Below are 8619 nucleotides of genomic sequence, written 5' to 3'. Positions count from 1 at the left end.
ATGTCAACTAAACAAGGCAGTAAGACATTGAGCCACTAATTGTGGAGTAGTGCTTTGGCTGGGCTGTTGGTGGTTTAAGGCTTTGATATGGCTTTTGGAATTAATTTGGGGTAAGATTCTTTGAACAGTGTGTTTCAGGTCTACTGCAAGGTTGCTGCTTGTATTTGCAATGTTGATGTGTAATGGCCATGTCTTTTCTTGACAGGATTGTGTTCCTTTGCTCATTGTTTGCAGAACACTCAAGTTTTACATGGGCTCCACGTGGTAAGGCATGAACACCAACATTGTCACTTTTGTCAGACCAACCTTCAAGTTTGTCACTGAATCTATAACTTCCCTTTGTTCTGTTTAGATGCCCAGAGAGTAAGAGGCTATGGGTTTTCTGGCTCTTCCAGAATGGAAGTTGAGCAGAAGGCAAACAGGTGGCAGCTATCCCCAGGATCAATTCAGACCAGCCTCTCGTGGCTCTATCCCCAGCAGCTTTACCTCTGCCCAGACAAAGGGTAAGAGGACCCGTGCCAAGAATACTGACATTAGCCTCTCTGGTTCTATAGCCAGTGGAGCCTCTGCCATCCAAACATGCATCAAACCAAGGCCAGCAGAACCTATAGTCAAAGTGTCTCTGACCCCAGTGCAGTAAGGCCAGTTTCAAGTTGGGAGGCAAAGAGAATTCAGCCCTACACTCTTCATCCAGTACAGCCTCACTCCAGCAGCTCTGGTTTAGTCCAGAATCCATATGGTATGTTAATGTCCACAGTAGAACTGCCTCTAACCTGAAACCATCTACTCCAAACTATGGCTCCTACCCAGAGTGGATTGAAGTTCTCCACCTCCAGACAACCCAACCAAGGCCTTGTCCAGACTCAGAGTAGAGGAGCCCCCAGCCTCTATGGTCAAGCTGCTACCCTCACCCGCTATGTCCAGGACCTGAAGCAAGGGAGCAGCTTCTCTACCCTGGCTTCCAAGGGACCAATAGAAATCTCTGCCCAGTCAATTTCCACTCCTGACCGTCAAGTTCCCTCAAGTGGTCTTCATTTAGACCAGGTCCTCTGAGTTTTGGTTCTACTCAAGGTGGGAGTGCAGCAAAAAGCTACAAGCCTAGCTTCTCCCAAGATGTTATGCAATACCAGAGCAGCTCTGCCAGTAGAAGTGTTTCAACTTCCAATCAATATGCCCAAACCTCTGGCCAGAGACTAGATGGAGCAAGTCGCGGCATGCCCACTTCCAGCCTGGCCTCTCGCTCCAGTCTTTTTCGCCCTAGCTCTACAGCTAGTGGAAACTCCTATGGAGCCTTCAAGCCTGGCTCTGACCCTGGTGCAACACCAAGCCAAAGCCTGTTTACCTCTAACCAGGGTGGAAGGGGTTCAACATACAGCCAGAATCTCCTTGCTAAACCTGCCCAAAGGAAGTATGGCCAAATGTCTGCTCATTGGGGGAGCTACCAGCCCAGCTATGCTGCCAGTAGTGGGCCAGTCTCCAGCCTCTTCAGTTCAACATTCATCCAGAATGCTCCTGCCACAGCCCAGAAGTCAAGTGGCTCTAAACCTGCCCCCAGTCAACGCTATCAGCCCAGCTATATGTTCATGAAGTGAAGTCCAACACTAGCTCTGCCAGAAGTCCCACCCAGATCCTCTTGTCTAGCAGCTATGGCCCTACCCAGAGCAGGACCAGCAGTTGCCATCTCAACCACCCCTCAACGCTTTGCCCAGACCAGCATCCACAGCATCCCAGAATTGTACGGCGGATCTCCAATCTACCGGCTCAAAGACCCTACTCGGTAGGTGTAGTGCCTCCCCTAGCAACTCAACCCAGCTCTTCAAGTGTCGGCAAGCCACAGCCAAACCACACTATCTGCCAAGCAGAAAGGCCCCAGCACTACCTATGTCTGAGTCCAGAGCTTTAGGGGAGTCCAGAACATGACGAAGTGGGATCTGTAGCCACCAGTTGAGGTGAGATTTCGGTTTCTCTGTATTGTTATGCCACTTGGGCGTGTAGGTTTACACAGGCAGTTTATTGATCTTTTTGCTGATGGCTCTTAGGCAAAAGATCAGAATTGGCCTACCTGTATATATGCCGCCTTGGGACCTGTCTTTGCTTTCATGTATGCTTGTTACTAATCTTGTCTTCTAGGTGCTGTGACCTGGAAGTGTTGTCAGGACTTCTCTCCTTCAATTGTTTTAAATAAAATTGACTTAAACATTTTAGTCTTGTTTTTCTTTAGTGTTTGCAGACAAATGTTTTGAATGCCTTCAAGGAATGTCAGTGTGGTAATCAGGTTGATGTTCCAGTAGAAGTTCTCTGGCATTTGACAGGATCACTGGACCTCTGCAGTCAATGAGCCTGAAGCAGAGTTTTGTGCTTGATGCCATTAATATTAATGGTGGCTCTAATGCACTCGCTTTCTATCTCACTAAAACCCTCCTGAAAGTTCTGATTGTGAAGTACTTCAATAACACCCCCCCTCCCCCAAAATAAGATTTCCATTGTCTGATCATCCAGAAAATGACGACAAACTATTTGTCACATGCGCTGAGTGTCGACTTTACCATGAAATGTTTACTTGCAGGCCCTTAACCAACAGTGCAGTTAATTTAAAAAAATTGTTCAGCAGGCTTGGGGTGCCATTGAGCTTTTTGTTCCTAGGCCTGGCACTTAAACTGCAACCGATCAGGGTGCAGCTGTAGAACCTTCTGGGGACCTATGCCAAATCTTGTCAGTCTCCTGAGGGGGAAAAGGTTTTTGTGCCCTCTTCGTGACTCTCTGGGTATGTTTGGACCATGAGACTTGATTGGACACCAAGGAACTCAACTCCTCGACCCGCTCCACTACAGGCCCGTCAATGTTAACGGGGGCCTGTTCGGCAACACTTTTTCCTGTAGTCCACAATCAGCTCCTTAGTCTTGCTCACATTGAGGGAGGTTGTTCTGGCACCACTCTGCCAGTTCTCTGACCTCCCTATAGGCAGTCTTGTTGGTGATCAGGCCACACATTCCTGTTACTGAGCTCAACTCCATGTTTCAAAATGAGCTGTTCATCTTGCCTCATATCTTATGTTAGCATGACCAATATACATCTAAGAATATGACTGTCAGAAAGGAAACTACTGGGACAACAGGAATAGCAGCATTGTCATTGGAGTATTTGTATGTGGTTTTTTTTACCTCGGGCCCCGTTGACTTGTCGCACATGGAATTTCACCTTGCAAACCTTGTTTGTGCCTGCTTGACCAATCTGAATCAAACATCACCAGGTATGCTCCATATGGAGCCACGTAGGACACTTCTCTCTAGCTCTCCCCCACCAGTCTGGCAGGTGTCAATCTGATTGATGGGGATCATTACTGTCCCCTGCTGGAAGCATGTGAGCAGGAGCAGCCAGTGTGTGCGCATCATGCCCCTTATCCATGATGAGGATATCTGTCACAATGTCCCACTTTCACCCTCACGTCTTATCAGACACATGGCACTGCTAACCAGCCTGGGTTCAGATAGTATTACAAATCAATCCATGTCTTCTGCTGTGCTTGGTTGAGTGTGCCTGGCACAGTGGAACCAATCACATATTCCCAGAAGTACAAACCTGTATCCTGCCCATCTGGCATTCCAGACAGGATCAAGCAAACGCTGAAAGTATTTGAAAAATATCGAATACTGTTTGATCCCGTGTCTGACTAGTTAGCCATGGAGTAAAGATTCAGAATGTTCCCTTGGGTTTTAGATGTTAAAATATTGTTGACACATTTGTCTTTTACACTGAGGTGTATGACTAAGCCAGGAAGATCACACCAGTTTGTCACAGTAAAATAAACAGAGAGAGAGAGCAACACCTCGCATGCATTGACCATCCATGTGTGGTGGCTCAAATCAAAGATGCTATTTCCTGCCAGAGGAAGTGGAGGCACAGACATCATTTTTTTAGGAGCCGTTTCCTTTTCTCTCTTTTTCCATAACGCATGGCAATATTCATACTAAAGAAAGAAAATAAGAGAAAAATAACGTTCACGCGGAAGACAGAAATGTAAAAATACAAAAAGTCTTCCTTTCACTGGCATCAGCAGAAACGATCGGTAGATTTGCAGGAAGAGGAGAAAGGTGTCTTAAATCGTACTGAAAATGAGTTATATTAATCAACAAAGGATGGAGGTGACTCTTCTGTTCTCTCTAATGGGAGACAACACTCTCTTCTCTGTTCGTCAGGCCATTCAACAATCTGCTTCACCCATGATGTTTCATCATCATAAGAAGCATACAACGTACATCTTGCTCTCTCTTTCCATCTCTCTCTCTCACGCTCTCATGCCTCTCTCTCTCTCACGCTCTCGCTCTCACACACACTTTCAATTGAATTCAAAGGGCTTTATTGGCATGCTAGAAACATGTTAGAAAGCCAAAATAGAAAATGATTGGAAGAGCCCTCTTTGCTGTTTGGTTTTGGCTTTGCTTGGCTTTGTCTGAATTCAGAATTGCCCACAAAACAGATGCGGTATGGTTTTGTTTCCCATGCACTTCCTACAACAGTTTATCTGCGAGACAAGGTAGACCAACCATACATTCAACCCATAGGAGAGAGAGGACATCATACGCACTCCAATGTATGCCCTACTTTCACTAATCTTAATGGCTGGCCCTGGTCAATGGTTCAAGGATGACACTCAGTCTCTGGTTGAAAACGGTTTTCTGCCCCTTCCAAAAGTTAGAATTTGTAGATAATTAGCCCTCTTTCTGGGACTCACCCACAAACAGGACCAAGCCTGGCCTGTTGAGGAGTGACGGACTCCATCCTAGCTGGAGGGGTGCTCTCATCTTATCTACGAACATAGACAGAGCTCTAACTCCTCTAGCTCCACAATGAAATAGGGTGCAGGCCAGGCAGCAGGCTGTTAACCAGCCTGCCAGCTTAGTGGAGTCTGCCACTAGCACAGTCAGTGTAGTCAGCTCAGCTATCCCCATTGAGACTGTGTCTGTTACTCGACCTAGGTTGGGGAAAATTAAAGATGGCGGTGTTCGCCTTAGCAATCACACTAGAATAAAGACCTCCTCCATTCCTGTCATTATTGAAAGAGATTGTGATACCTCAGATCTCAAAATAGGGCTACTTAATGTTAGATCCCTCACTTCGAAAGGCAGTTATAGTCAATGAACTAATCACTGATCATAAACTTGATGTGATTGGCCTGACTGAAACATGGTTTAAGCCTGATGAATTTACTGTGTTAAATGAGGCCTCACCCCATGGTTACACTAGTGACCATATCCACCGCACATCCCGCAAAGGCGGAGGTGTTGCTAACATTTACGATAGCAATTTCAATTTACAAAAAAAAAACAACAACGACATTTTTGTCTTTTGAGCTTCTAGTCATGAAATCTATGCAGCCTACTCAATCACTTTTTATAGCTACTATTTACAGGCCTCCTGGGCCATATGCAGCGTTCCTCACTGAGTTCCCTGAATTCCTATCGGACCTTGTAATCATCGCAGATAATATTCAAATTTTGGTGACTTTAATATTCACATGGAAAAGTCCACAGACCCACTCCAAAAGAATTTCGGAGCCATCATCGACTCAGTGAGTTTTGTCCAACATGTCTCTGGACCTACTCACCGCCACAGTCATACTCTGGATCTAGTTCTGTCCCATGGAATAAATGTTGTGGATCTTAATGTTTTTCCTCATAATCCTGGACTATCGGACCACCATTTTATTACGTTTGCAATTGCATCAAATAATCTGCTCAGACCCCAACCAAGGACCATAAAAGTCGTGCTATAAATTCTCAGACAACCCAAAGAGTCCTTGATGCCCTTTCAGACTCCCTCTGCCTGCCCAAGGACGTCAGAGGACAAAAATCAGTTAACCACCTAACTGAGGAACTCAATTTAACTTTGCGCAATACCCTAGATGCAGTTGCACCCCTAAAAACTAAAAACATTTGTCATAAGAAACTAGCTCCCTGGTATACAGAAAATACACGGAAATGGCGCCACACCAAACTGGAAGTCTTCCGACTAGCTTGGAAAGACAGTACCGTGCAGTATCGAAGAGCCCTCACTGCTGCTCGATCATCCTATTTTTCCAACTTAATTGAGGAAAATAAGAACAATCCGAAATTTCTTTTGATACTGTCGCAAAGCTAACTAAAAAGCAGCATTCACCAAGAGAGGATGGCTTTCACTTCAGCAGTAATGAATTCATGAACTTCTTTGAGGAAAAGATCATGATCATTAGAAAGCAAATTGCGGACTCCTCTTTAAATCTGCGTATTCCTCCAAAGCTCCGTTGTCCTGAGTCTGTACAACTCTGCCAGGACCTAGGATCAAGGGAGACACTAAAGTGTTTTAGTACTATATCTCTTGACACAATGATGAAAATAATCATGGCCTCTAAACCTTCAAGCTGCATACTGGACCCTATCCCAATTAAACTACTGAAAGAGCTGCTTCCTGTGCTTGGCCCTCCTATAATAAACGGCTCTCTATCCACCGGATGTGTACCAAACTCACTAAAAGTGGCAGTAATAAAGCCTCTCTTGAAAAAGCAAAATCTTGACCTAGAAATTATAAAAAACTATCGGCCTATATCGAATCTTCCATTCATCTCAAACATTTTTGAAAAAGCTGTTGCGCAGCAACTCACTGCCTTCCTGAAGACAAACAATGTATACGAAACGCTTCAATCTGGTTTTACACCCCATCATAACAGTGAGACTGCACTTGTGAAGGTGGTAAATGACCTTTTAATGACGTCAGACCGAGGCTCTGCATCTGTCCTCGTGCTCCTAGATCTTAGTGCTGCTTTTGATACCATCGATCACCACATTCTTTTGGAGAGATTGGAAACCCAAATTGTTCTACATGGAGAAGTTCTGGCCTGGTTTAGATCTTATCTGTCGGAAAGATATCAGTTTGTCTCTGTGAATGGTTTGTCCTCTGACAAATCAACTGTAAATGTTGGTGTTCCTGAAGGTTCCGTTTTAGGACCACTATTGTTTTCACTACATATTTTACCTCTTGGGGATGTCATTTGAAACCATAATGTTAGATTTCACTGCTATGCGGATGACACACAGCTGTACATTTCAATGAAACATGGTGAAGCCCCAAAATTGCCCTTGCTAGAAGCCTGTGTTTCAGACATAAGGAAGTGGATGGCTGCAAACTTTCTACTTTTTTACAAAACAGAGATGCTTGTTCTAGGTCCTAAGAAACAAAGAGATCTTCTGTTGTATCTGACAATTAATCTGGATGGTTGTACAGTCGTCTCAAATAAAACTGTGAAGGACCTCGGCTTTACTCTGGACCCTGATCTCTCTTTTGAGAACATATCAAGACTGTTTCAAGGACAACCTTTTTCCATCTACGTAACATTGCAAAAATCTGAAACTTTCTGTCCAAAAATGATGCAGAATAATTAATCCATGCTTTTGTTACTTCTAGGTTGGACAACTGCAATGCTCTACTTTCCGGCTACCCGATAAGGCACTAAATAAACTGCAGTTAGTGCTAAATACGGCTGCTAGAATCCTGACTAGAACCAACAAATTTGATCATATTACTCCAGTGCTAGCCTCCCTACACTGGCTTCCTGTTAAGGCAAGGGCTGATTTCAAGGTTTTCATGCTAACCTACAAAGCATTACATGGGCTTGCTCCTACATATCTTTCCGATTTGGTCCTGCCGTACATACCTACACATACGCTACGGTCACAAGACGCGGGCCTCGTAATTGTCCCTAGAATTTCTAAGCAAACAGCTGGAGGCAGGGCTTTCTTCTATAGAGCTCCATTTTTATGGAATGGTCTGCCTACCCATGTGAGAGACGCAGACTCAGTCTCAACCTTTAAGTCTTTACTGAAGACTCATCTCTTCAATAGGTCCTATGATTAAGTGTAGTCTGGCCCAGGGGTGTGAAGGTGAATGGAAGGCTGGAGCAACGAACCGCCCTTGCTGTCTCTGCCTGGCCGGTTCCCCTCTCTCCACTGGGATTCTCTGCCTCTAACCCTATTACAGGGGCTGAGTCACTGGCTTACTGGTGTTCTTCCATGCCGTCCCTGGGATGGGTGCGTCACTTGAGTGGGTTGAGTCACTGACGTGGTCTTCCTGTCTGGGTTGCCCCCCCCCCCTTGGGTTGTGCTGTGGCGGAGATCTTTGTGGGCTATACTCGGCCTTGTCTCAGGATGGTAAGTTGGTGGTTGGAGATATCCCTCCAGTGGTGTGGGGGCTGTGCTTTGGCAAAGTGGGTGGGGTTATATCTTGCCTGTTTGGCCCTGTCCGGGGGTTTCATCGGATTGGGCCACAATGTCTCCTGACCCCTCCTGTCTCAGCCTTCAGTATTTATGCTGCAGTAGTTTATGTGTCGGGGGGCTAGGGTCAGTCTGTTACATCTGGAGTATTTCTATTGTCTTATCCGGTGTCCTGTGTGAATTTAAATATGCTCTCTCTAATTCTCTCTTTCTCTCTTTCTTTCTCTCTCTCGGAGGACCTGAGCCCTAGGACCATGCCTCAGGACTACTTGGCATGATGACTCCTTGCTGTCCCCAGTCCACCTGGCCGTGCTGCTGCTCCAGTTTCAACTGTTCTGCCTGCGGATATGGAACCCTGACCTGTTCACCGGACGTG

At 45.5% G+C, this 8619-nt stretch overlaps 2 long non-coding RNA genes across 2 annotated transcripts; both read left to right on the top strand.

Annotated features, from left to right (window-relative positions):
- LOC115173207 (uncharacterized) lies at positions 1 to 414 on the top strand. Its single transcript, XR_003871568.1, has 3 exons — positions 1 to 110; positions 206 to 264; positions 353 to 414. It is a non-coding gene; the product is annotated as an uncharacterized LOC115173207 (long non-coding RNA).
- Positions 415 to 1670: 1256 nt separating this feature from the next.
- LOC115173208 (uncharacterized) lies at positions 1671 to 2204 on the top strand. The gene is made up of 2 exons (XR_003871569.1): positions 1671 to 1949; positions 2131 to 2204. It is a non-coding gene; the product is annotated as an uncharacterized LOC115173208 (long non-coding RNA).
- Positions 2205 to 8619: the final 6415 nt, after the last annotated feature.

This window comes from Salmo trutta, chromosome 34, assembly GCF_901001165.1.
Source record: "Salmo trutta chromosome 34, fSalTru1.1, whole genome shotgun sequence".
Taxonomy (NCBI): Eukaryota; Metazoa; Chordata; class Actinopteri; order Salmoniformes; family Salmonidae; genus Salmo; species Salmo trutta.
Note: the sequence above shows the minus strand (reverse complement) of the source record. Positions and strands in the feature narration are given on the sequence as shown.